Raw genomic sequence first — 26,879 nt, forward strand, 5'->3', positions numbered from 1 at the left:
CGGTGTCCTTTCTTCTCCGGCAGACTTCCACCTCGCAGCTAGGGAGGCATCAGATGTGCCTGCTCGCTTGCTCTGTGGTGTAGGCAGGACAAGAGGTCTGAGGACAGCCTCCACCCTCACTGGAGGGACAGTGGACAGCACTGTGTGGGTCAAGGTCCCCAGCTGACCTCCAAGGTCCCAGGAGGTTGAGGACAGTGGGCCAGGAATAGTGATCTCAGCACCCAAGATGGATGGATCCAGGAGGTTACAGGAGCTTTGAGGAGGCTATGCAGGGAAGAACCTGAGTCTTCAGGCACAGAGGCCAAGGGACTGCACAGGAGGGGCATCTAGCTTTCGCCATCGCTGAGGGAGAAGCTTCATGCTGTGCTAGAAGGGGGTCAGAACTAGGTGGGATGACCAACAAAGGGTCATCGAAGAGCTAGGTTAAAAGCACCTTTAAGTTACTGACCCATGTCCTGGAGGCTATAGGGAAATGCAGGTAATTTTATGCAGGGAAGGAGATGGACAGGCTCATTGGCAGGTGCTGCATGGGAGCTGCTCTGAAGACAGGGAAGCCAGGAGGGGCAGCTATGAGAGTCTAGGCCCAACTTCTAGAATGGCCGTGGGTGGGAAGCAGGGGCCATGGCACTGGCAAAATTGGGTCCTTGCCACTTGTCTTACTTCCATAGTACTGCTTTAAGAGAAATATCACAACTGGGAGGCTTTAAAGAGCCAGAATTTATTGTCTTACAATTCTGGAGGCTAGAATCAGAGTATCAGCTCTAAGGGGAGAAGGGGGTCTATCCTTGTTCATAGCCCCAGCAGTTCCTTGGCATTCCTTGGTGTTTGTCTTCACCCTGTGTGTGTCTCTGTGTCTATCCTGCTCTTTTTATAAGACATCAGTCAGAAATGATTAGGTTTAGGACCCACCCTACTCAGTATACCTCATTACATGACAAACAGGGTCACATTTATGGGTACAGGGTTAAGACTTCAACATAATTTTTTTTTCCAGGGGGAGGGAGGGTATTGGTGGTTCAGTGGTAGAATTCTCACCTTCCATGCAGGAGACCTGGATTCAATTCCTGACCAATGCACCATCTGTTAGTGGAGGCTTGAATGTTGCTAGGATGCTGAACAGCTTTCTGTGGAGCTTCCAGGCTAAGATGGACGAGGAAGAAACACCTGGTGAACTACTTCTGAAAATCAACCAAGGAAATCTCTATGGATTGTAATGGCTTGATCCACAACTAGTCATGTGGGTTGAGCAAGACCAGGCAGTGATTTGTTCCATAGAACAAGGGCTCACCATGAGTTGGGGGCTAACATGATGGCAAAGAACAATAAGAACTCTCCCATTTACAGAGTCAACATAACTTTTGGGGGGACACAATTCACCCCATAACACCACCAGGGGGTCCTTGCATTAGACACAGGGCCAAGCTTCAGGGGGCCTTAGACGGAGCAGGTTGTGCTCCGTAAGTGATGCCAAATTATGGCCCTTTAAACCATAAGGCTTCCGTGTTGTTCAGCTATGGGTGAGAGGCAAAGGGTTCAGGGTGTGCCCTTTGATTCTGGCCTGAGGGGCCTTGCAGACAAGGGGCTACACCACCCGCCAGCCCAATCCCAGCTGTGCGGAGAGCTCCCAAGCTGCCATCAGTCCATTCACACACTTGGACACCAAGTTGAGGCCAGAACATGGACAAGCTAACCCAGACACAGGCAGAGAAGACAGATGTCCAGAGAGTTCTCCACCTGGAAAAGGTCCTGGCCCTCAAACCTTTCCTGGAACGCTGAGCATGGGCACCTCCTTCCCTGCAGCTCTGCATGAAGCAAAGGCTGCCACTCTCTGACCTCCGCAGTGCACTTGGGACCCCGGCTCAGTCCTTGCACTGGATGCGAAGGCCATGCAGGATGTCCATGGTGCAAAGTCCAAGGACCTCATGTAACGTGTGCCTTTAAGTTTGCAGAACTTCAGTATGGGCAGGAAAGGAAGAGAAAAGAACACTGACATCCTAGCCCCTTCTTCATGTTGTATCCAAGGATCCAGCCCAGGCCCTGGTATGGATGTGGCCAGGGCTGAGCAGATGGCAAAGGTCAGTGACATGACCCATGTCACCCCACTGGCATGTGGAAAGGTGAGTCTTTACCTGGACTTCTGGAGGCAAGTAACGTTCCCTAACATAAGGCCATCCCTGAACCTCTTTTCAAATACAGGCTGCAGATGTTCAGGCCAGAGGAAAGAGACCAGAGGGGAGGTAAGAGCTTGTCCACATAGAATGTGAGAAAAAACCACACCAAGAGGAGCCCAGCAGCACCAGGGAATACAAAGACAGACCTGGGAAGGCATGATGCACAAAATGCACAAGACCTAGCAGACGCATTGGCTCTCAGGCAGACTCTGCTGAGCTCTCCAGCTGTATCCTCATCCTGATGGTAAATCACAGTCCTGTTCCTCACTATTCACTGCTGCCCAATTGCTGTGAGCATGCTTTCCCCCTGAGAGGAGGATGCTCATGCCACCACTAACACTGGCCTTGGTAGCCCATCCTATTTCCAAAGTGTGGCTCCACCATTGATCCTTTCTCTTGCTTGAGAATGGCATGTTCCAGAAAGCACTTCTCCTTCAGCCTGGATCCCAGAACAAGGAAAGCACCAACACTAGAGCCACACAGAGTCACACACAACTGCAGGAGACATAGACATGGGAGAGAAATAAAGCTATTATGCTGCAAGTCTTTTTCATTGGGGCGTTGCTTGTTTCCAGGGCATGTCCTAGCAAAAGTATCGTCAAAATTCTTCTCCAGTACTTGAAGCAACTCATATAAGCAGTAAAATGTAATAATAAGCATGCCTGATGTTTGCACAGTGTTTTGACTTTTCAGAGTTTTCTAAGACTGTCTTAGTCTCCTAGGGCTATCATAAAATATCACAAAATGGGTGGCCTCAAAGAATAGAAATTTGTCTCACAGTTCTGAAGGCTGGAAGTCCAAAGCAGAGTCTTCATCATGTCCATTGCCTCCAAGGGCTCCTTCTATGCCTTTCTCCTAGCTTCTAGTGGCTGCGAGAAACTCATGACAATCCTGAGCTTGCTACCTTATCTGCCTGTCCTTCTTCTGTCTCCCTGTCCCTGTGTAACTTCTTTCCTTTTATAAGACACCTTTCAGAAGGGATTAGGACAACGACACACCTTTCTCCTGTGAGAATTAATGGACAATATATTTTATAAAAGACCTTATTTTCTAAAACAAAATCACAATTACAAGTACATAGGTTAGGACTTCGACATATCCTTTTAGGGGACACAATTTAATCCACAACAGAGAAACGTCTTTCATTTCATGCTGATAATACCCCCTAAGAAGTATGAGTCACTGTCTCAATTTTACTGGTGAAGAAACAAAGACTTTAAAGAGGCTTCAGCATCCTACTTCTGGGTAGGATGCAAGAACTTGAACTCAGGTATTTGGACTCTAAAGTTCATATGCCTTCTACTATCCCACACCGCCTTTTAAGAAGATTCCAGAAAACCATCCTGATCTCATTCCTGCTGAAAAGGAAAGGCAGGACTCAATCTAACCACTAAAAGTCAGACCCTAGGAGATCCCTCCAGCCCACAGAGGACAGGGAGCCCTAGGAATGTCACTGAAGACACCATCTATTTATTTCTTAAACAAATATTTACCAAATGGCAACTTGGCACCAGATGCCACTAGGCATTAGGCACACAGACAGGGCTTCTGCCTTCGAGAAATTTGGAGTGTGGAGACACAGGCAGGGATCAAGTATATAGTTCCACAATCATTTAAGTACAATTGAGGTAAGTCCTATGAATGAACATATGGGAGACTGTAAGGTCATGTAACAGAAAGAAGTGAACCCACTACTTGGGGTTAGAGAAGGCTTTCTCAAGGGAGTGTCCTTGAAGAAGACTCATAGAGAAAGCATATGGTCGAGCTCAAATCTGCTCATCAAATCCTGTTCTCCTGTTCTGGGCCAAAGAAGACTAAACCTGCTAGACACCGAGGTTGGGTAGGATCACAAGGGATAAAACATTTACAATACATTATAGGATAATTCTTGTTAAGGGTATAGTCTTGATTCTCATATAGGTGAACACATTTCAAAAATTGTATTTAACATGTTAAATAAGATGTTCCATCCAGTCCAAAGTAGAATTCAAATCCGTATACTTACATAGTTAAATCAGGAATGCTAAAATAAATTCATAAATACAAATGATCTGTTTTTTTTTCCATGGAAGGAGGGGAAGATTCAATTGGCCCTCCACCAAAGAGAATTTATATTGCTATCAATTATCTACAACCTATATAGTTGTGAAGTAGCTCAAAGAAATGAAAGGCAGGCATTGAGCCCCCACAGAATCAGATAACCTGAAATGGTGTGAAAGACAATGTCCTTGTTTTTCACTGAAGACACCCAGTATTTTTTGGTCCACTTCAAAGTCTTTCACAATTTTCACCTACAAACATACCTGACTAAAATGTATCCAGAATATATAAAGCACTCCTGCAAATCAGTTAGAAAGATAAAACAATTCCATAGCGAAGTGGGCCAGAGGATTGAATGGGTATTTTACAAAAGACAACCAGAAAGCCATGAAAAAGATGCTGAACCACAGTAGTCATCAGGGAAATGAAAATGGAAAACCACACTAGAGAAAGTAGTTCCAATTCCAACAAGGCTGGAGTAGCTTGTATCAGACTAACCCTTTGAGAGAAGAGTTAAAAACTCTGGGAAAACTATTTTTAGAATAACTATTTGGAGGCATGGAGTGTGATCAAAGGCGGACACACACTGGAGAGTATTCTTTCCTTTAAATATTTGTCTGAAGACACTCTCCACTCCACGCAGCCTGGTGCAACCAGAGCTCAAGCAGAACACTGAAGTCTTACTGGCGAAAGGAGTCAGATAATGAAACCCAGGGCTACATATCCAGAGCTACCAAGTTAAGGGGAGGTACACAGTGAAACCTGACAGAGCTGAAATTGGAAAGGACTGCCTTGTTTTTCTAGATCTCCAAACGTTTCCACCTTTGACAGAGTGAAGTCTTACCACTTTTCCATCACTTGTTTTAGTGGAAAATATTTGAGCTTTCCTTCTACGACAGGTTTCTACCTTACACAGGTTCTGGCTTTCACGAATTTTACTGTACATAAAAGGAGAAAGCCCACTAATTGGAAGAGATCCATATTTACACCTATTTCCAAGGAAGGTGATGGAACAAAATGCAGAAATTATTAAACAATATCATTAATATCAAAGGCAAGTGAAATTTTGCTGAAGATCATTCCAAAGTGGCTGCAGCAGTATATTGACACGGACTGGCCAGGAATTCAAGCTGGATTCAGAAGAGGACATGGAACCAGGGATATCATTGCTGATGTCAGATGGATCAAGGCTGAAAACAGAGAATACCAGAAAAATGTTGTGATGGTTAAGATTATGTGTCAACAGGCCTAGTCCATGGTTCTAGTGTTTGGCAGTCATACAATGTGATCACTTCCCTGTTGGTATTTGATAGGTGATCACCCCCATGATGGAATCTGCTGTGAGCAGCCAACCAGTTGAAAGAAGGTTTTCAGCGGTGTGCGGTCTGCAACCGAGTATAAGTAGATATTCTGGTAAGGCTTGGGGGCTTTTTGCTCATTCTGGATCCTGCATATGGCTTTTGTTCATCTGACTTCTGGTTCTTGGGACTTGAGCTAATAACTTACCTGTGGTCTTCCCTGCCAATCTTGGGATTTGTCGATCTTCACAGCTTGTGAGCAAGAGCCCTGCTCCCTGACCTGCTGATCTTGGGTTTGCCATCCCCTACATGGATCTGGAGAAGCCCCTATCCTAACCCATGGACTTGGGATCTCCTAGCCCTACAACCGTGTGAGCCATATCCTGAATATAAATCACTATCTGTGTATGTGTGTATACATAAAAAAATATATTTTATTTTATTTTTTTAATACATATATATACTGTATTATTTTTGCTTCTCTAGTGATCCTACTCTAAAACATTTGGTACCAAGAATGGTTCGAGAGAAACAAAATTGTATGGATGAGTTTTCTAAATTGGTTCTCGAGTCTGGTTAGTCTTAAAGATGTTGATGACTCTGCTTCTAGTACCAAAAGGGCACTGCTAATCCATGGCATCAGATGACAATTCAAATATGCAAAATATCACCACCAATAGATAAGATATTGATGAAAGGTGAGGATTTGGGTAATTGCATGTGTGATGCTTTTCTAGGATTTGAGTAATTGCATGTGTGACACTCTTCTAGGATTTGGGTAATTGTGTGTGTGACACTTTTCTACAAGGAGGATGAGAAGTATAAGGAAGCTGGGTGATTTGACCTACTTTTGTTAGAAACTGGTGAAAGAAAAAGATGAGTTCAGGCCTTCACAGACAAAGTTCAAGTGCTGCATAAATGACCTAAAGTTTCCACTACTGCCTTGAAAGAAAGCCTATTTCTTATAGTAACAGAGCTGAAATTGCACAAAACCAAACCCAGGTTCTAGCTGAATTACAATGCCAACTCAACTGCCAACATCAATAGGTGTCTGAAGTTGAGGGCATTTATTGAGAAGAAATGAGATCCTGAATCTTGGGGTGGAGACATATGGGCAGATAATCAGGAAGCTAGAGACACTGAGTCCCTAAATTCCATTGAACCACTCCTGCCAACAGCACCTGCCCACTCACTCCCATCTGAAGAGATTATGTTTCTCTGCTAAATCAGCCTGTCCAGTAAAACCATTAGCCTATCCACTTCCATCTAGTGAGATTAACCCCACTGCATCTTAAGCATTACTGTCTGAGTCATTGCCTGGTGATTTACAAGACAAAGCTGAACGTCCTCAAAACATTTCCCACCACTTTTGGCTTCTAGACATATAACTAGACTTAAGTCAAGGGTGAAGTACAAAGTGTGAACCAGGAGGAAGTATTTATGCTATACTCCAAAAGAACTGCTTGATGTTTCTAATATGTACAGACACCTGGGGAATACGTGTCGGAATGGCTAGTAAGGGTGTGGGATAATAATGAAAGGAAGATAAAGATGGATCAGTCTGAGTTTATAGATGTGGGATCACTAAGCAAAGATTCTTCATTCAATGTTTCAGCTCAAGAAATTTGCAAAGGGTTTAATAATTTATTCGATTGGGTTGCTGAAGCATAGATTATGTGGTGGCCTACACTAAATCAAGTTGAAGTACCAGACCAGACTTGGTATACTATAGAAGAAGGTATCCAAAGGCTTAGGGAAATTGGCATGCTATAGTGGATTTATCAGGTTAGACCCACAGACCCACATATGGAGTGCCCAGAGGACACACCTTTTACCACAACTGTGAGGAACAAATTTGTGAAGGGAGGCCCAGCATCCTTGAAGACTGCTGTGATCGCTAATTTGTGTAAGTCAGATTTCACAGTGGGAACTGCCCTGACTGAATGAAGACACCTAACTACGATGGGGCTGGTTGGACCCATTGGTGGAAGGGGCCAAGCGGCAGCACTCAATCAACAAAGACAAGATGGGCGTGGTTGCCGTAATGGACAAAAGAGTCAAAGCAGTAATCAGAGTAGTCTGACTCATATGGACCTATGATATTGGTTACTTACTCATGATGTCCCTAAAAGTGAAATAGATAGGAAATCTGGTAAATGTTTACTTGATCTGTACAAGTGGATGGATTCTAGGTCAAGTGAACAGCAGTCTAATTCGAAACTCCAGATTCACGGCCCCTCAACCAATTCCCAGAATTGAGTGAATTTAAAGACCCACAACCCACTGATTGAAGGGGAGGCTCGGTCCCCTTGAGGAAGGACTCCAATACACTGCCAAAAAACACACTGTTAATTTTTCTCCCAGCTTTTCCTGAAGGGATCTATAGCCTTTTAAAAGGGACTGCTCATTGGGGGAAAAGGAAATAATTAGAATTTTCTTGTATTACTGGATACTGGCTCTGAACTGACACTAATTCCAGGGGACCCAAAGTGTCACTGTGGCCCACCACTCAAAGTGTGTGCATGTGGAGGTCAGGTTAATAATGGAGTCTTAGTTGATGTCCATCTCACAGGAGGTCCAGTGGGTCCGCGATCCCATCCTATAGTGATTTTCCCAGTTCCAGAATGCATAATTGGAGTAGATACCCTCAGCAACTGTCAGAGCCCCCATACTGGATCCCTGACAAATGGGGCAAGGGCTATTATGGTAGGAAAAGTCAAGTGGAAGCTATTAGAATTGCTCCTACATAGGAAAATAGTAAACCAAAATCAATTCCGCATTCCTACAGGGATTGCAGAGCTTACCACCACCATCAAGGATTTAAAGGATACAGGGGTGGTGATTCCCAACACATCCCCATACAACTCACCTATTTGGCCTGTGCAAAAAACAGATAGATTTTGGAGAACGACAGTGAATAATCGAAAACAACCAGGTGGTGACTCCAATTGCAGCTGCTGTTCCAGATGTAGTTTCATTGCTTGAGCAAATTAATACATCACTCGGTACCTGGTATGCAGCTACTGCCCTGGCTAATGCCTTTTTCTCCATACCTGTTTTGAAGGACCATCAGAAGCAGTTTGCCTTTGGCTGGCAAGGCCTGTCATACACCTTCAGTTGCCTGCCTCAGCACTACATCAACTCTCCAGGCCTAAGTCATAATTTAGTCTGAAGGGAACCAGATCACCTTTCCCTTCCACAAGATGTTACACTGGTCCATAACACTGATGACATTATGCTGATCTGATCTAGTGAGGAATAAGTGTCAATGACTCTGGGCTTACTGGTAAAACATTTGCATGCTAGAGGATGGGAAATTAATCCCACAAAAATTGAGGCACCTTACATCACTGAAATTTCAGGGGTGCAGTGGTAAGGGGTATATTGAGATATTCTTCCAGAGTGAAGAATAAGTTATTACTCCTGGCTCCTCCCACACGAAAAAAGGAGGCACCATGCCCAGTGGGCCTCTTTGGATTTTGGAGGCAGCATACTCCTCATTTGGGTGTGGTACTCCAGCCTATTTAACAAGTGACATGAAAAGCTGAGAGTTTTGAGCAGGAGCCAGAGCAAGAGAAGACTCTGCAACATGTTCAGGCTGCCATGCAAGCTGCTCTGCCAATTGGGCCATATGACCCAACTGGTCCAATGGTACTTGAAGTGTCAGTGGCAGATAGAGATGCTGTTGGGCGTCTTTGACAGGCCCCTATTGATGAATCAAAGGACAGACTCTCAGAATTTCGGACCAAAGTCCTGACATCCTCTGCAGATAATTACTCTCCTTTTAAGAAACAACTTTTGGCTTGTTACTAGGGCTTAGTAGAGACTGAATGCTTAAACATGGAACACTAAATTACCATGTGGCCTGAGCTACCCATCATGAACTGGGTGTTGTCTGACCCACAGAGTCATAAAGTTGGACGTGCACAGCAGCACTCCATCATTAAATTAAAGTGGTATGTACGAGATCAGGCCCAAGCAGGACTTGAAAGAACAAGTGTGAGAAAGTGGCCCAAATGCCCATGGTCTCCATTTCTGCCAAGTTAATTGAAAAAGTCACTTTGGAAAACACCGTAGTATTCTCTTCATATGTTGCTGTTGTAATTTCCTAGGGTGCCATAACAAAACATCACAAAGTGGGTGGCTTTAAAGAACAGAAACCTATTTCCTCACATTTCGGGAAACTAGAAGCCCAAATCAGGGTATCAACTGTGTCACTTTTCCCTGAGGGCTTTGAAAGATGAACTGCTCTCTTGAACTCACCTAGTTTCAGGGGGCTGCCAGGAATCCTTCATGTTCCTTTGCTGCTTATAGATACATCTGCCTCCATCATCACATGATCTTTGTCTTTCCCCTATGTATGACTCTCTGTCCATGTCTGTTCTCTCCTTTTATAAGTCACCATACAGAAGAGGTTAGAACTATAACCTACCCTGCCCCTATATGACTTCACTGATAATACCTTCAAAGAAAGACTCTATTTTCCCACGCAAGACCACAATCACATATTCAGGGGTTAGGATATCCACATATCTTTTTGAAGGACAAGATTCAATCCATAACATTTACATATCTACATACTATATGACCAAGCAATTCCACCCCTAAGTGTGTACTCAAAAGAATCCCTTGCATTTATAAACCAGAAAAACACATACAACAGATCATTTGGATCACTTGGTATTGTATCAGAAAAGCAGGACCACTGTTAATAATAAAGATTTATGTCAAGGGTTAGACTTTGTACAATTGGGAAAGCTGGGAAAGGAAAGGCGTGAAGGAGACTGCATCACTCAGGGCCCAGACAGAGAAACAGCCAGTAGGAGGAACATATTAAGAGATTTCTTGCAAGGAATTAGCTTATGGAATTCTAAGCTCTGGCTAGGAATGTTTGAAATCTGTAGGGCAGGCCATCAAGAAAGACATGCTGGAACTCTAAGTCATGATCCAAAGCTGCTATTGTTGTTGTGAGTTGCCACTGAGTCAGCTCCAACTCATGGTGACCTTATATATAACAGCACAAAGACTTGCCCAGTCTTGTGTGTAGGCAAGTTACAGTGCAAGGTTTCTCAGTTCAGGAATAAGCCCTGCCTAGGTTCTTGCCTTCTACTGACCAAGAATGACCAGGAGAGGCTCCGAGGTTCCACGCAAACAAACGTTTATTAGTGGCAGAAAGAAAGTGAAGACTCGTGAGCTGGGAACAGAAAGGGACCAAGTAACGCAACCTTCTGTTCCCCTGAACAAAGGCTTTTCTAGGGCTTATATGGATTTGCGAGGATAATAGAGTAATGAATATTTAGAAGGTTTCTTTTAAGGGGCGGATATTTCTAAGAATGGCTGTGCATACTAAGTAGGTTACACGCATCTGGAATCCAAGACAGAACCTGTAGCAAAGGCTCCTGGGACTGGGTGGCAGGACTTATTATGGAGTGTCTTGCCTGAGCAGTCCCTCCCCACGGTACCAATTCAATTCCTGTCACAGGTACTTGTATCAGGTGAAGGTCATCTGTCAGTCACCTTGCGGATGTCTGCACAAGCTCCAGGGACCAAATCCAGCCAGTCCCTCTGAAAGGCATCTTACAAGGGAGTACACTGTTTGTTCTTTCCTTATCGCACATTCCAGGATGGGGCTTTTAAGTCATTAGCCAAGCACATAATTTTTGTAAGTAAGTTGCAGGTGTTGCAGGGTTCCTTGCCTAGGGGATCAGTCTCTTCCCTATCAGTCTCTATATCTTCCCTATCTCAGGCAGAATTTCTTCTTCTCCAAGGAATCCTCAGCTCTGATCTGAAGACCCTCCAAATGATTCAGTCTGCTGAACCCAGCTAAAACAGTCTCCCCTAAAGTCAACCAAAGATGGAGTTTAATCACATCTGCAACATACCTTCACAGCAACAGACTGAACAACTGGAGACTGTAGCCAATCCAAGGTGGCACATAAAACTGACCATCATAGGAACCATTGCAGAAAGAGAGAAAAATCACTGACCAGGGACCATGAAAGGGAGCTGGTGACAACGTCCATGGACGGCTCTAGCTTCTGCATCTGGTGTGGACCAAATGTCTCTGTAAGTCATCAAGCCAGGTACTTGAAGGAAAACTGGACAGAAAGCAGTGAAAAACAAAAGCAAACAGGCATTTATAAAGGAAACTGAAACTCATGGAAAAATTTTTGGAACCTGAGATTCTCTCACCTCTAGAAGAAGTTGATGACCTTCACCACACACGTACACTGGCCTAGGACACAGAAGAGTTGAAGGAGACATGGCGGAAGCTGAAGAAGAGCTAGTCTATGCCAATGACTTGAGTCTGCTGATCGGCAACGGCACACATGAGCAATACCTGGAACTCTATACCTGCCTTCTCTCAAACATAAGGACTGCAGCTTCATCTTTGTCTTCCGAATCTTCAGTACGTTTCTCTTGTGATCAACCCTGATCTTAGCACACATTCAGAAAAGGAAATTCTAAGAAATGTAGTTATAGCTTAGCTAAGTTGACATACTCCAAAACTACCACAGTCCATTCCTTGACAACCAAACATGTCTCTTTAAACCTTTTTTTCTTCCAGATAAAAGCAATAGCAAACTTATTTCCACCGACCATGTTGAAACTATCCCACATACAACTTAAACATGTTCACCATCTTCCCAAATAAAGAGATAAGTCAATTGATGACTTTAGCTCTTCTTGAGTGATGTTTATTTCTCTCCTTGATGAGTTTCCTAGTACCACAAAGTGGCTGACTTAGAGGAATGGAAATTGATTGTTTCATAGTGTGGAGGGTAGGAGTCTAAACCCAGGGTGTCAGCAGGGCCATACCCTCTGACATCTGTAGAGGAAGACCCTGTCTTATGTCTCCCAACTTCAAGTGGCCTCAGGCATTCTTTGGCTTGCAACTGAATAACTCCAATTCCACCTCCAATGTCACATGGCTGTCTTCAGTCTTTTATAGGACATTAATCATATAGCATTAGGACCCTGTCTTAGTTATCTACTGCTGCTATCACATAAATACTGCAAGTGAGTGGCCTTAACAAACAGAAAATTTATTTTCTCACAGTTAGGAGGGTAGAAGTCCAAATTCAGGGCACTGGCTCTAGGGGATGACCCTCTCTATTTGTCAGCTCTGGGGGAAAATTCTTACCTCTTCAGGTTCTATTCCTTGGTTCCTTAGTGATCTTCATGTGGTATGGCATCTATCTTCCCCCATCTCTGCTTGATCACTTGCTTGTTTAATCTCCTTTATATATCAAAAGAGATTGCTTATGACACACCCTAGACTAGTACTGTCTCATTAACATAACAAAGAAAACCTATTCCCAAATGAGATTGTAACCACAAGTTTAGAGATTAGGATTTACAACACATACTTTTGAGTAACACAATTCAATCCATAATAGACCCACTTTACGGCAGTATGACCTCAAGTTGTCTGTTAACATCTTCAGAGACTCTACTTCCCAAAAAGATCACATTCAAACGTACTGTGGTTAGGACTTCAACATTCCTTTTTGGGCAACACAATCTAAACTAATAAATAATAGTCTACCCCAGATATCCTACAACATAAATACTGAGACATAAGATAAATCTCTACTAATGCATCTTTTGTGAGAAGTAGAGGAAGTAAAGGGTGAAAAAAAGAAAAGAATTACAGACATACTCTATTTTGGCCCCATTGTGTAGCCACAACCCAATTACCTCCTTAGGTAATTGGTTTAGCCAGGCTCAATTAGTAACTCCTCATTTTTTTTTTTTTTTGCCTGTTGGTTTATTGACATGAGGAGCCAAAAGTTTCCAGGAGAGAGTTTCTACTTCCAGTTTCTTGGAACCATTGCTATGTCCCCTGTAGAAGCACTCTCCCATAGGTAATTAAAACTACTATATCAGGATCCAATGTTGGCAGAAACAGAATTCTAGATCCATGTAGGTTAAAACTCCATTTTTGGTACAAATCTCTATTTTGGTTATTTTTGACTGCATAACAAACCACTCCAAACTTGGTGGATTTAAAATATATATACACTATTGTTTTGACTTGGCTTAGCTTGGGATTCTCACCTGACGCTTCCCATGTGGTAGTAGTGAGATTTTGGCTGCAGCTGGAGTCATCTGATGGAATAAATGGGCTGGAAGATCCAATGTGGTTCCCTCAAAAGGCTGGTGGTTGATACAGGTTGGTAGCTGGGAGTCCAGCTGGAATAACTGAATGGAGTGTCTACATGTGGACTCTTCATAGGGCTGGGGCTTCTCACAGCATGACAGCTGAGTTCTGAGTAGGAAAAGCCCAAGTGTTAGTGTTCCAAGAGGCAGGAATTGCTATACCTGGAAATTGCACAGCATTGCTTCTGTCTTGTTACATTGATCAGAGCAATCCCAAGCCCCACCCAAAATAAAGGATGCTGAGAAGTGGCACAGACACATTGCCTAAAAGCTTGTGGCATGGGAGAGTGAATTGTTGCTAAATTTGGGAAATATAATTGGCCACATTTATAAATGTTTAAGGTACCTCTGTTTATAATGGCAAAGTCCTAGAAACAACCCAAAAGCACGTGTATGACAAAAATTAAGAAATAAAATCAGATCTTCAAAGACTCTTTTTATAAATAAGATTTACAGGTTTCAGGGATTAGGATGTGATATTTTGGGGGCCACCTGAATGTAGCCCACTACACCTACTCAGATACGATTACAGACACACTATATAGAAACAAAATTAAAAGTTTGAAAATACCAAATAGTAACAAAATATGGATCACCTAGAAATGCTAGTAGTGTTTTAAATTTGTAAAATCATGTCTATATTTAATATTTTCTAACATAGTTGAACAAATTCAGACCATAAAGGACTGACTTCTAGGTATACACTCTAAGGAATTTCATGTACACATGCACCACAAGACACATACAAGAACCTTCATACAACAGTCTTCATAATGACCAAAAAATGGATGATAACACTAAAAATTCTATAAACAGTAAAAACAAATAAACAAAAAAACTAAAAATTCTATAAACAGTAAAAACAAAAATGTGGCATGTACATTAATTTAATTGAAGTGAGAATGAGTAACAAAACATAAATACCTTAGCATGGATGATTCTTACAAACATAGCATTAAAAGAAACATGCCACAAAAGAGTATATGCAGTATAATTCCCTTTACATCAAGTTAAAAAATAGAGTAAACTAAAATATATTTGTTTGGGGATATATAATAGGGAAAAAATTCTAAAAGTGGGGACTTCCACATATGACCACTTTGGAGTAACTGGTATTGATCTTCTATAGTAAACCCTTCAGGTCACTGTGGTATCATTGAACTGACAAGAGATTGTCATTTCTAGAGTCCAAAATGGTTGGAATTAGTAGCAGAGAGCGCTGGAGAAGAGCGAACAACACAGGAAAAAAAAGCTCCAGGAATATATACATGGATGTGATTGAGACTGTTAATGAAAACTAAACTGCACATGTAAAGAGTGTAACTCTATACATTTGGGAAAAGTACTCCTAGGAATCTGTAAGTTGAAAAATCCCCAGGGCATACACACATCTGGGAGACAATGGAGTTTGATCCGGACAGAGTGTAAAGACCACTGTTAATACCCAAGGCGTTCAGTAGACACCTCAGAAGGGTCACACTTTAGTGGTAGACCTGCTTGCCCAAACGAAGTTCAATAGTCATAAAATCAATCAACAAAGCCTACACACCATAATATCCGCAATATCCACCACCCAGTCAAAAATTACTAGATAGGCATAGATGCAGGAAAATGCAGCCCATAACAAGGAGAAAATTGGTGAAGAGAACAGGTCCAGAAATGAAAGAGATGATGGAATTAACTATTATAAATAAATGCAAGAATTTTTAGAAAATCATATACATAATAATTCAAGAAATAAAACATGTAAGCAAAAGCCAAAAGAATTTCTAGAGCTGAAAAATGCAATATCTGAAGTACAAAATTCACTCATGCAGAAAGAAACAGAATATGCAAAATGAAGTATGGAATGAAAAGAGAATAAAAAAGAAAAGAGACTCAGGAATCCATACAACAATAGCCGGCAATCTATTTTATAGGAAATTGGCAAAAAAATAGAAAAATCCACAATTAGATTACTTGGAGATTTCAACTTTCTCATTAAATGATAAAACAATCAGACAGGAGAAAACAATGCATGGAGTATAATTACACTTTTACAAAATCCTAAAACAGACAAAATTTATCCATAGTAACAGAAAGAAGTTCAATGTTTGTGTGGTGCTGGGAAGTGAGGATTGACTGCAAAGGTGCATGAGGGAACTTTCTGGGATGATGAAAATGTTTGCTATCCTAAATGTGGTAGTGGTGACATGGGGGAATATCTAAAAAAAAAACAAAAAAGGAAGGGTAAAGTGGGTAATGATTGTCAGAAAAATCCAGACAGTAATTATCTCTCTGAAAAGAGGCATCAGATGTGCTTAGAGTGGGCTACACTGGATCTTCTCTTCCTGTCAAGATTCTACTTCTTAAACTCAAAGATTTATAATTATTCTTTTGACTTTGTACGTTTATTACGTATACTCTTTTGTATATGTGTTATAATTCACAAATACTATGTATTTTTAATCAGACTAATGAATTTGTGAAGATATTTACTCTGCAGAAAATAGAGAGGTATTATAGTTTTTGTACATGCGAATGTCCCAATCGGATTTATGCTTGCTTCAGGAAAGTTAATTTACTACTAAGTATGCAAAATATCTTGAAACGTTGAGAGAACAGAGGCAGAGAGACCATGAGAAAAGAAACTACAATAGGATGAAAGGAAAGAGGTTCCAAATTGATGCTCTTCTTGTCCCCCTGAGGCAGGCTTCCAAAATCTATTGATTGTGCTGCCCATTGTTCGCCATTCCCTGTGTATTAGTTATCTATCACCGTGTAACAATTGCCAAAACCTTAGCAGCCAAAACAACACACATTTATCTTCTCCCAGTTTCCATGGGTCGGGACCCTCAGGAGGGCTTAGCTGGTTCATCTGCTCAAAGTCTCACCAGGCTGCAAACAGGAATTAGTGAAGGCTGTGGTCTCATCAGAGGCTCAAATGGGGAAAGATCCATTTCCAAACTCCCTCAGTTGTTGGCAGAATTTATACCCTTGCAGCTAACAAACAACCTCCTCATTCTCGTCAGTTGTTTTTTTTTTGTTAGGTGCAGTCGAGTCAGTTCTGACTCATAGTGACCCTATGCAAAACAGAAGGAAACACTGCCAGGTCCTGCGCCATCGTTACAATAGTAATCTGCTGACCCTGTACTCTGCCAAGCATGATGTCCTTCTCCAGGGACCGACCCCTCCTGACAACACATCCAAAGTATGTAAGACGCAGCCTCACCATCCTTGCCTCTAAGGAGCATTCTGGCTGCACTTCTTCCAAGACAGATTTCTTCATTCTTTTGGCAGTGCATGGTATATTCAATATTCTTCACTAACCCCGCAATTCAAAGGCATCAACTCTTCTTCGGTCTTCCTCATTCATTGTCCAGCTTTCACATGCATATGAGGCGGTTGAAAATACCATGGCTTGGGTCAGGTGCACCTTAGTCATCAGGGTGACATCTTTGCTCTTCAACACTTCGAAGAGGTCCTTTGCAGCAGATTTACACAATGCAATGCGTCTTTTGATTTCTTGACTGCTGCTTCCATGGCCGTTGATTGTGGATCCAAGTAAAATGAAATCCTTCACAACTTCAATCTTTTCTCCATTTATCATGATGTTGCTCATTGGTCCAGTTGTGAGGATTTTTGATTTCTTTATGTTGAGGTGCAGTCCATACTGAAGGCTGTGGTCTTTGACCTTCATTAGGAAGTGCTTCAAGTTCTTTCCGCTTGAGAAATACTGAGCGTGTTCTTCCCTTTTGGTTTTCCACCTCCAGCTCTTTGCACATGTCATTATAATACTTTACTTTGTCCGTTCGAGAGGCCCTTTGGAATCTTCTGTTCAGTTCTTTTACTTCATCAATTCTTCCTTCTGCTTTAGCTGCTCAATGCTCAAGAGCAAGTTTCAGAGTCTCCTCTGACATCCAACTTGGTCTTTTCTTTCTTTCCTGTCTTTTCAGTGACTTCCTGCTTTCTTCATGTATGATTGTCCTTGATGTTATTCCACAAATCATCTGGTCTTCGGTCACTAGTGTTCAATGTGTCAAACATATTCTTGAGATGATCTCTAAATTCAGGTGGGATATACTGAAGGTCACATTTTGGCTCTCGTGGACTTGCTCTGATTTTCTTCAGTTTCAGCTTGAACTCGTATATGAGCAATTGATGGTCTGTTCCACAGTCGGCCCCTGGCCTTGTTCTGACTGAGGCTATTGAGCTTTTTCAGTTGTTAGCTGTGGGTATCTCTTAGATCCTAGCGGCCCCACAGTTCCTTTCCAGGTGGTCCTCTCACAGGCCCTCTCACGAAATGGCAGCTGACTTTTTCAAAGCCAACAGAATACTCTGTCTCTCCAATTTACTAAGAAAGAGTCTTATGTAATGTAATGTTATCATACCAAAACCAAACCCAGTGCTGTCGAGTCGAGTCGAGTCCAACTCATAGCGACCCTATAGGACAGAGTAGAAGTGCCCCATAGAGTTTCCAAAGAGTGCCTGGTAGATTTGAACTGCCGACCCTTTGGTTAGCAGCCATACCACTGTACCACTACGTCACCAGAGTTTCCAATGTTTTCATAGGGGTGACTATTCCCTCACCTTTTCCATGTAACATAACCTAATCGAAGGAGTGTTAAGGAATAACAGCCTGTGTACTTGGGGGTGTAACACTATTTGGGAATAAGGTTTTCTTCGTTGTGTTAATTAGATCATATCACTGTAGAGTGTATCCTAAACCTAATCACTCCTGAGTAATATAAAACGAATCATAGACACAGAAACATTATAGAACATCATAAGGAAGACAGATTCCATGTGAGGACTGCCCACAAGTAAAGAAACCAAGGAATGCCTAGGGCTACTGACAAGGAAGGAATTGGCGTGGTCAAGATCCTGATTTGGGTTTTCAGCCTCCAGAGCTGAGAGAAAATTAATTTTTGTTCTTTAAAGCCACCCACTTGTGGCATTTCTATTATAGCAGTGTTAGGAAACTAACACACCATCTTACTTACAAGTCCTGCCCACACTCAAGGGGAAGGGATTATACAGGGCACGTATGCCAGGAGGTGGAAAATTTAGTACCATTTCTTTTTTTTCCCAATTCTCCCAGCCACACTCTTGACCCATCCGATCCTCTCGGTGGGGCACTCATGATGGATGCTGAATGGAATACTACTCAGTTTACACACAGACATAGTGCATGCCCTTAAGGTGCATGTGTTCATGGGGCTGGAGTCCAGAATTCTTTTTTAATCTGTAAACCCCCTTATGTAAGACTACTTCACACCCAGAAAATACAAAGTGGCGGTGCCACTTTTACCACCCAAGACGATGATTGTACTACCTTTGTCTATCTGCACCAAGAGGCCTTCTGCTGCTGTCCAGGGTGCCACTTTAGTTGGCCTTGGTGAGATGGTTCTGAACTGCTCTCCGTGCTCCTGCCTGTGCTTGTCTCCACAGCATATTTTAATAATAGGACTACTTTTGATAGACTTCTCCCAATTGATTATTTTCATGGTGTTATCCATGGTTCTGATATTTTATAGCCATTACTATCCGATTGGATGCAAATGGCAAAGGCAATTCTTGAAAGGCACAATCAATTTGGTAAATATGATAATATAATTACATTAACCCATGTGTTTCTACAGGAACTCGTCCCTCCTGGTAACATGAACAAACACCAGTCACTGAAGAAGGCATCATGCTTGGTAAAGTAGAGGGTTAACGAGAAGGAAGAAGACCCTCAACAAGACTGATTGACACAATGGCTGCAACAATGGGCTCAAACATAATCATTGTGAGGATGGTGCAGGGCTGGGCAGTGTTTCCTTCTGTTGTACATACACTGACTATGAGCCAAAAGCAACTCGAAAGCATCTAACAACAACAACAACAACTTATATATATATTTGGAGTCCCTGTATGGAATAAACAGTTAATGGCCTCCACTGCTACCTGAATGGTTGGATGTCTGAGTCCACCTGAGGTACCTTGAAAGAAAGCCCTGGCAAGCTATTTCTGAAATTTTAGCCATTAAAAAAAATATGGATCACAGTTCTACTCCAACACACATGGGGTTCCCATGAGTCAGAATTGACTCAATAGCAGCTGGCTAACTGGTTTATATCTATATTCACATTTTAAATTAATAAAGATCAGAAAAGGTTAGGGCAGCCAGAGAAATATAAATATGCTGAATTGTTGCTTTGTTGAGATTATAAAAAAGATACTCTTCAATTTTTAAGTTTGATAAGTATAGAAATAAATCTTTGATGCTTCTTTAGAATGTAAAATTAACATATGTATATCACATGTGGATAACGATAGACAATTGTCTTAGGTTGAGTTCTCTAGGGAAGCAAAATCAGTGAAGAACCCACATATATATATAGAGAGAGAGAGAGAGACAGAGACAGAGAGACAGAGAAAGAAATTTCTATCAAGGAAATGACTCACATGGTTAGAGAGGCTGGAAACTTCCAAGTCTGTGATGTGGGTCAGTATGGAGGCGTCTTCTGACTCATGGAGCTGCAGGGGCTGGCAAACCCAAGATCCAGACTGCAGAGGATGACAAACCCAAAGATCAGCAGACAAACTGCTAGCTCAATTCCCAAAGCCCAGAGGTCAGATGAATCGGAGCCAGCTAGAAGATTCAGCATAAGCAAAAGCCAGCGAGCTTTATCACAAAATCCTCCTATATTGGAAGCAGGCCAAGGAAACTCCCTTTCGACATATTGGCTACTCACAACAGATCTCATCGTGGAGGTGATTATATCATTAAACAACTGCAAACTGCATCATAACTGCCAAACCACTGTGAATCATGGCCCAGCCAAGTTGACACACAACCTTAACAATCACAACAAGGAAGATTCTCCCTACAGCAGAAGCAGGGCGTAATAAAAGAAAAATTCAGACACCCAAGGTAGGGGCCTTCACATTGCCTGCCCAGCAGGATTTCAGAATTTTAATAAATCATGTGTGTCTTCTATTCTTGTTAAATGCCATTTTCCTGACCCTTTCTCATCACTGTGTATTGTTTCAGTTACAGGGTGAAGGGTATAATTTCTTGTTTATATCATAGTTCAGAGGATCACAGGGCATCGCAGAGGACCTAATGGAAAGAGTTGAACACATCACTTATATATCTTCGGCTTTGGGTTGTTTGTTATAGAGTGGAAAAATGCAATATCTTCAAGGTAAAATTCACTGGAACTGAGAGCAATAAAAGTATCCAAAATGAAGCACAGAGAGAAGAAAGAAGGAAATAAAAATTAATGAAGACCCAGGAACTCATACAATGATAGCAAAAAGTTAAAATACATTTCCAAGCCCCCTACTCTGTGACAAATTCTGACCAGAGAAATGTCAGCAATCATATACCACTTCCGGGCCAGGCCCCTAAAACCTCCTCTGGGACCCACTAGTTAGAAAGAAACTGGGGTCCAGAGTGACTGCCCCACCCAAGATGACTGTCTCAGGCCAGAGTGTGAGCATAAATAAATCAATGAAATGTCAAGCCACTGGGACTTGGAGGCACTATTCAATATCAGATGGACTACAGCAATGGCAAAGTAAGTCAAACTGGCTCTTGAATCATCTGAGCTCTCTGCAGGAGACACACTAGAGTGATAGTCAAAGAATAAAAAAGGTCATCAGCCCAAAAGAAGAAGGAAATTTTAGAAGAGACAACAACAGGTAACAAAATTTCTTATAGTGGGAAGCAATGGGAAAGGCTTCCTGGGTTATTATCAGGCCTATTGAGGATTTGTGGCCCCCACACCTCAAAAAGAGGTATGCTGAAGTCCTAGTCCCTGTACCTATAAATGTGACATTGTTTGAACATAGAGTCTTCCTTTTGGTACATTAATGATTATTCAGGCTTTGAGCCTCCCGAACTGTGAAACAATAAATTTCTGTTCATTAAAACCACTCACTTGTGGTCTTTTTTTTTTTTTTTTCTGGCAGCACTAGGTAACTAAGACAAGACCCTAGATGACAGAAAGTAAAGACCTGCAAAGCATACGGCATGTGAGAAAAGAAACAAGTAAATTGATCCTGGAAAAGATCATAATTGGAGAGTGGCAAGTATTTCTGAAGTCCGGGGCAAATAAAAAAATCTAAAAACTGTTTAAAAGAATTTATAAAGAGTAACTAACCTCCTGGAGACCCTCCCACCCTCACCTCATTACCCATCCTGTCATAAGATGGAGATCGATATGTACAAGGCATCCACTACTACTCAGGGAATCTGGTAGACATCAGGGAGAGAGGAGAGCTATGAGATTGGAAATAGGGTCACTGAGCAGACCATCAGGCCACAGTCCTTTTGATGTTGCCCAGAACACTGGAAACAAGGTCAATCCCCCAAGAGAAAAGACCTACTGATGTTAAGATTTGGAGTTTACCAACAAAAATGTGCATTCCCACCTAATCGCACTAGTTAAACCAACTGGTCAGCAAACCCCACTCACCCACACAGAGCATTCGGCCATGATTTAGTGATGCTCGATTCCTGAAACAAATGAGAGACGGCATCTCCAGGCATTTGAGGAAATCTTTTAGCGTGAAAGACAAAAAGGAAATAGAGACAATTCAGGAAACAAAAGAAAACTTCCAAAAAGCTGTGAATAATATATACCCAGGTAGTTGTTGCATTCAAAAAGCAAGAGTGAGGTGATGAAACTGAACATACATAGAAAAAGAAAGTGATCTTGAACATAAAATCTCTGTTAGCAAAAAATTTAAAATTTCAACACATGCGCTTAAAGACAATGTGGAAAACAGAATAAAAAAGAGTTGGAAAATGAGAAAGTTAAAACATCTAAATAATAGACATTCTTCAGAGGAATTGGAGGGGAAGGGATTGTTAAATAAACAATACCTGAAAATGTCCCACAACCAAGAACAAGAGTTTCCGTATAGTAAAGTTGCATGGAGTAGCCAGTACAACAAAAGAAAAAGATCCACAAAAGAGACACTTGTACCCCAGGGTTCACTGTAGCATTATTCACAATAGCGAAAAGAGGAAACAACTCCAGTGCCCCTCAATGGATGGATGTACTAACAAAATGTGGTTCATGCATAAAAGGGAATATCATTCAGCCATGAAAAGGAATGCTGGTACATGAGGTGAAACGGAGGAACCTTAAAAACATGATGCCAAATGAAATAAGCCAGACACAAAAGGACAGATACTGTCTGATTCTATTGATGTGCAATGTCTGTAATAGTCAAATTCAGAGAGACAGAAAGTAGATTAGAGGTTACGAGGGACAATAGGGAGGGGAGAACAGGGAGTAATTGCTTAATGGGGGTACTGAGTTTCTGTCTGCAGTGAAGTAAAAAATTTAGAAATGGATAGTGGTCATGGTTGAAAAGCATCAGGAATGTAATTAATGTCACTGAAATAAACACTTAAAATTCTTAAGATTGCAAATTTTACGTTATATGTGTTTGGCTAGGAGAAATCAAAAATTAAATATAAAAGTAAATCTTGGTAATATTTCAAAATATCATAGATAAAAATAAGTTTCTAACAGCTGTCATTAAGAAAACATAAGGTCAGGAAGCAAACTGCCCCACTCCTCACATTACTCCTCCTGGGCCTTCAGTCCCCCATCCTACACCACCCCTACCCCGGAAGTGGAATGATCCTTACCTGACTGATTTCTTTGAGACCAGAAAAATGGCCCCTTCTACAGACAGCTCTCTTTTGCCCATTATACAGTGGACAAACCTGTGTCACTCCAGAATCAGTATTAGGAAGCGTATTGGTGCTGCACTTATGAGCACATCCTCCAATGCAATTCTTGTTAGAAATAAAGCTGACCTCCTTCATCAGTCTCAACTTTTCTCCCAGAACTCAAGTAAGAGAAAGGAAGTATATCATCCTGAGTATCCCTCAACCCCAACAACATATAAAAGATAAACTAAAGACCAAACCTATTGCTTTCAAGTCCATTCCAACTGATGGCTACCTCATGTATGACAGAGTAGAATTCCTCCATAGCGTTTACTGGGCTACAGTTTTAAAAGGCTGCTAACTGAAATGTTGCCACTTAGAACCCACTCAGCATTTTCTCTGGAGAAAGACCTGTCAGTCTGCTTCTGAAGATTACAGCCTAGAAAACCACATAGGGAAGTTCTACTCTGTCACACGGGATCGCTATGAGTTGGAATCGACTTGACAGCACCTAACAACATCAACAATCTTAACAGAAGTAGTTTGTCAGGGCTTTCTTTCTCAATGCTGCTGGGTGGGTTCAAATCACCAACCCTTAGGTTAGCAGCCAATGAGTGCAAACCAAGCTCCCATATAAATGATAAGGGAAGCATAATTACCTCAAAGTAGAAACTAGGACACAATGAAAAACAGTCCAAAAAAAAAACTGAAGAAAAATTATTTTCAATTTAAAATTCTGTATCCTGTTAAACTAAATAAAATGTGCAGGGGAAATAAAGACATTCTCAGACACGTAAGACCTCAAAAACTTTTCCTTCAAGTCACTGTTCTTCAAAAAGCTACTAAAGGGTGTGCCCCAACAAAATCACAGAGTAAATAAAGAAGACATGCACTTCAGAGAGCCAGGAATCCAAAACAGGAGAGAGAAGAAGGGAGACTCCTGGATGAAGATAGGAGTGAAATCAAAGGTGGTACTCAGTTATCAGGCTTAGAAAGTGACCGATCCAAACAGAAGTAGGATTATGGCGAATCCACGAAAAGTGTCCCCAGGGGAAAAAAAAATTACCTGCTGATCAATAAAATATGTTCAAGGCAAATGACTATCTCAGTTGAAAAATACTGAGAGAGGAAATTTTTTGTCCTGTCAGAAAGTTTGATAATGAATTGGTGAAAGATATAGAAAACTGAGAAAAAAAGGGGGAGGGGGGAATAAAAACAATTCTTAAATCTATGGGGAATAGGATGTTATGTATAAGACACCCAATGTAAGAACACTAGCGAAGTACTTGCGTGGTACAAATGGTTAACACTCTCAGCTGCTACCCAAAATGTTGGAGGTTCCAGTCCACCCACAGGTGCCTCGGAAGAAAGGCCTGGGGATATACTTACGAAAATTCACCCATCGAAAATCCTGTGGAGCACAGTTCTACTCTTTACACATGGGGTCACCATGAGTCAGAATCAACTTGACAGCAACTGGTTTTTTGTTTGTTTTGTTTTGTTTTGCTTTTAGATAGTTGCAAAACCCACTCAAAACCCAGCAAAAATGCCTAAGTCCAAGAAAAATGTTTCAATAAGTATAGAATAAAAATGTTAAGTAATAGGCATTGGGTCTGCTCACTTGACAGCATTTTTCTTTCTAAACCGTGCTTAAAATAATAGCAGATTGTAGAAGAAACAACATTCTGATTTTTAGAAATACAAATGACACAGACCTGCCAAGAAACTTCGCAGGTTCAACAGAACAGTCCCATTCAGCCTAGATGTGTGGTGGGCACTGCTACTCCACTATGGCTCCCTCACCAAGGAGCTGATGGCAGCAGTGTCTCCTCAAGACCATGGTAAGCATGTGATATTGCCACAAGGAGCACGAGTTTTTGTGAAGGCCTTGCAGTGTGAGTCATTCTCCACCTTTACAGACAAAAATAAACAACTTTCCATAAGAAAGAATTACTCTGTCATCTGAGGTTACTGCACTTTGAAAGAGGCACTATGTAGAAAGAACTCACACCTCTATTGGCAAGTTTAACACAACCAGGAAAAGGAAGGGAAAATGTGGCCAGGCCGATTCCTGTGCTTTACAGACATTCGTCCCATATTTCACATCCCCGTGTTGTTTCCCTAGCTCTGCACACAGCTGCTGCTGCTACTCCTGCTGCCGCTGCTCCTCCTGCTGCTGCTGCTCCTCTTCTCAGATTCAGTCCAGATCTCTGCCACCAAAGATTACTGATTTACTTTAAGTTTAATATCCATTTACTATTTACACTGCAGTTGTTACGTTTTACAGAAACACTTTTGCATGAATTAGCCAATTTTCTAATAACAGTACCAACATTTAACTTGCTTTTCCTAATAACAGTTCCAACATCTAATGACATTGAACTAACTCGATCCCATTATCCGAATGACAGCTGAGATAAAGAAATTCTTATAACAAGTGCATAGCCTTTAATCACAATGGGTTCCCCATTTGGTGCCCAGGCAGAATTCGCCAAGACAGTGATCTTCAGTACAAGAAGTCTATGAGGACCTAGGACCAGAATTCAACCAGAATTCTTTGCTCATGACCTCCTCCTTTCACTGCTTAAATCCACAAAAGCCTCCTCCCAGCTGCACACCTTCCCCAAAGAGAGTTATCAGGACCACCATGTCATCTGCCTCCAACTGCTGCTATATCCATTAAAATATCCATTAGCCTAAGCCTTTTCTTCTGACAATGGCAATAGTGTAAGGAGACACCCCTGTTACACACCGAATTGTGTCTCTCCCAAAATATGTGTTAGACCACCCAACAACACCAAAGTATACATTATTTTCCAATGCGCATGGAACATTCTGCAGCAGAGACCACATCAGAGGGCACAAAGCAACCCTCAGCAAAATCCAAAACAATGAGATAATACAAAGCATATTCTCTGATCACAATGCCATAGAAGTAGAAATTAATAAAAGGAAAAAAAATCAAATACGTAGAAACTGAATAACACCTTGCTTCAAAACCACTGTGTAAAAGAAGAAATCAAAGATGCAATCAAAAAATTTCTAGACTCAAACAAGAATGCAAACACATCATACCAAAACCATGGGACACTGCAAAGGCAGTGCTCAGTGCTCAGAGGTCAATTTATAGCATAGATGTACACATCAGAAAAGAAGAAAGGGACAAAATCAAAACATTACCTATCAACTCAAATACATAGAAAGAACAGCAAAAGATGCCCACAGCCACCAAAAGAAAGGAAATAATAAAGACCAGAGCAGAAATAAATGAAACAGAAAAACAATAGAAAGAATCACAAAACCAAAAGTTGGTTCTTTGAAAGGATCAACAAAATTGACAAACCACTGGCCAAACTGACAAAAGGAAAACAAGAGAGGAAGTAAGTAACCCAATTAAGAAATAAAATGGGAAACATTACAACAGACCCAAATGAAATAAAAAGGATCATAACAGAGTACTAAGATACTGTACTCCAACAAATTTGAAAACCTAAAGGAAATGCACAAATTCTAGAAACACACTACCTACCTAACACAAATGAAGCAGAA

At 41.5% G+C, this 26,879-nt stretch overlaps 1 long non-coding RNA gene and 2 gene segments (V, D, J or C); 2 read left to right on the plus strand and 1 right to left on the minus strand.

Annotated features, from left to right (window-relative positions):
• Positions 1-26,879, plus strand: part of LOC104846692 (immunoglobulin heavy constant gamma 1-like) — a 398,675-nt gene that overhangs the window by 352,443 nt on the left and 19,353 nt on the right.
• Positions 1-26,879, plus strand: part of LOC135228350 (immunoglobulin heavy constant gamma 1-like) — a 441,642-nt gene that overhangs the window by 351,428 nt on the left and 63,335 nt on the right.
• Positions 785-20,447, minus strand: LOC111752816 (uncharacterized). 2 transcript variants are annotated; one of them, XR_002787708.2, is made up of 6 exons: positions 20,102-20,447; positions 13,571-13,781; positions 12,654-12,749; positions 11,702-11,744; positions 11,497-11,607; positions 785-1,140 (listed from the first exon to the last, which is right to left on the minus strand). It is a non-coding gene; the product is annotated as an uncharacterized LOC111752816 (long non-coding RNA). The 2 variants fall into 2 exon arrangements; XR_010318815.1 differs by having other exon boundaries at positions 11,702-12,749.

This window comes from Loxodonta africana, chromosome 21, assembly GCF_030014295.1.
Source record: "Loxodonta africana isolate mLoxAfr1 chromosome 21, mLoxAfr1.hap2, whole genome shotgun sequence".
Taxonomy (NCBI): domain Eukaryota; kingdom Metazoa; phylum Chordata; class Mammalia; order Proboscidea; family Elephantidae; genus Loxodonta; species Loxodonta africana.